The following is a 2531-nucleotide window of genomic DNA, read 5'->3' as shown; positions in this document are numbered from 1 at the left end:
TCACCTTTATAAAAATGAGTCAGAAGCACATGTTTTATGACTCCATTTATATGAAGTGTCTGGAATATGTAAATGTGGACAGAAGACAGAAAGTAGATTAGTGATTGGCTAGGGTCTGGGGAGTTTGGGGTGGGGAAATTAGAGTGGTTTTTTATGGATATGGTGTTTCTTTGGGGAGTGATCAAATGCTCTAAAATTGTTTGTGGTGATGGTTACACAACTCTATGAATATACTAAAAACCATTGAGTCATACATTTTAAATGTGTGAATTGTATACAATGTGGATTTTATCTCAATAAAGAGACTATTTTTAAATGCACAGGCAACACTGAGCTGGGTGTGTACTTGAATTTGTTCCAGTGAAGGAGACAAACCACCTTCTGTCACTAAAGGAGAAGAGTCTAGGCTCTTATCCTGTCTACCCTTACTGTATACACAGTTTCTATTTGGGGCCTTTTTATAGTTGTATTACAGTTAGTGAGCAACAGTTAAGTCAAAAACCACAAAGGCCTTGGTTACAGCTTACCCTTGTTTTTGATCAACAATGACATGACTGATGTCACTATGGCTCAACTCAACCACAAACATGGATTCAGGAAGTTCTGGAGATGTGCTGGGGGCTAGTGGAGATGACCAGCTGGAGATTCGGCTCCTTGGAGAGACAGTGGTTGGCTAGACCTGAGCTCCAGAGGAAGGTGTTGGCACAGGCTGGAAAAAATGTCTTCTCCTGACCTGGAGGTGGAATGTTACTATGGAAGGAATCCTGAGGGAAAAAAGAGTTCTCTTGCTTGGCCTGGACATACAGACTGGGGATTCTTGAGAAGAGCTCATTTTGAGCCTAGCATTTCTCTAACTAACTTCCAGCCCAGCACCCCTCTTCCACTTCACTGCCCCATCCCTGATCCCCAAGGGAAACCATACCAGATTGGGAGGATGGCGATGCTGGTGGGGGAGGGGGAGACATCTGTAGTGAAGTGACTGTAGAGCACAAGAACATGAGACAATTCTCCCATCACTTAGTAACAAGGCCTTCTGTTGGTTACATTTTATGTGTCAATTTGGAGAGGCCACAGTGCCCAGAGAGTTGGTTAAGTCTTTTCTGGATGTTTCTGTGAGGGTGTTTTTGGATCAGATTTACATTAAATCAGTGGGCTGTGAATAAAGCAGATTGCCTTCCATAATGTGGGTGGGCCTCATCCAAGCAGTTGAAGGCCTGAATAGAACAAAAGGCTGACCCTCCTCTGAGTAAGAGGGAATTCTGCCAGGAGACTGCCTTCATTTGCAACACTGGCTCTTCCTGGCTTGCTGGCAGAACCTTTACACTCCAACTGCAACTGTTTCCTGACTCTCCAACCTGCCAGCTTCCCGCTTCAGATTTTGGACTTGCCAAGCCGCCACAATGGCATGAGCATATTCCTGAAAATAGATTTCTTTATATATATGTATACCCTATTCTGTTTTCTGGAGAGCCTTGACTAATATAGGCCCATATTTCTCTGGCTTCAGGAGGGACACTTGGAACAAAAAGGAAATATTGCTCTGATCTCACCAAAAGGAGACTGAAAGACCGCCAACCAGGGACAGGAGCTTCCTGAGTAGGAGCTGAGGCCTCTGTGCGGCAATTTAGTGAGAGCATAGCCGGTGAGAGAACCATGTGAAAAACACGTGAGTCTCCAGCTAGAAAAGGGGATTAGGAGACCCATGTCTGTAGATGTACCCATGGCTTATGGAGCTTGGAGAAACGTGGGCTTACTAACATCCTAAAGTAAGCCCTGCCTGCCAAGTCTTCATATAGAAAGTGCTTATTCTAGGGACGGTCAGTCCCAGGTTGGCTCTTCAGGCTTGGACAGGGTTGCTTCAAATTTCTGTTCTTCATGGACATAGGTCATCAACTTCTGGTTGGGCAAAGAGAACAAGAGACATGTCCAAGTTCAGCCTCAGGAACCACCTTGGATGGCAGAAGCTGGCCCTCGAAGCTTCCCTAACAAATAACAGCAATTCTCGAGAGTCCTCATACACACAAGATAATGCTTTAGCAGTCAACAGGGGCTCTCAACTCTGAAATAAATGACGTCCACTTGGTCACTCTTCCTACAATCTATACACTTCTTTGAAACATACAGACACATCCATACTCTGAAACAAGACTCATGCTGGTAAAAAAAGAAAAAAAAAAAAAAGGAGAAAGGGGCTTGATATTTAGGACAAAGGGGTGGGAGCTCCCTGTGAACGACATCACACAAGAGAAGGTATGGAGGAGGAAATGGGGCAGCAGAGAGCAAGGCAAAGACCGAGGCCAAGTGAAACAGGAACATCAGCCAGGAAGCACATGGCTCGGTCTTGGAGACATTTCCTTCAAGTTCCCTCTTGCCCAAAAGCCTCACCAGTGTTGGGATGGCGAGTGCTGTCACCTCTGAGCATTGGATACATGCATTGTCCACACTGCTCCTTTGGCACATGGCATGGTTTTCTGGAATCATAAGCATTTCTGTTCAACGGTCCTGACTCTTCAGTTAAATGCAAAGGCAGA

At 45.1% G+C, this 2531-nt stretch overlaps 1 long non-coding RNA gene across 1 annotated transcript; it reads left to right on the top strand.

Annotated features, from left to right (window-relative positions):
* The first annotated feature begins 602 nt into the window (after window positions 1–602).
* Window positions 603–2264, top strand: LOC125930789 (uncharacterized). The gene is made up of 3 exons (XR_007460246.1): window positions 603–739; window positions 1508–1642; window positions 1886–2264. It is a non-coding gene; the product is annotated as an uncharacterized LOC125930789 (long non-coding RNA).
* Window positions 2265–2531: the final 267 nt, after the last annotated feature.

The sequence above is a fragment of the Panthera uncia genome, chromosome A2 (genome assembly GCF_023721935.1).
Source record: "Panthera uncia isolate 11264 chromosome A2, Puncia_PCG_1.0, whole genome shotgun sequence".
Taxonomy (NCBI): domain Eukaryota; kingdom Metazoa; phylum Chordata; class Mammalia; order Carnivora; family Felidae; genus Panthera; species Panthera uncia.
Note: the sequence above shows the minus strand (reverse complement) of the source record. Positions and strands in the feature narration are given on the sequence as shown.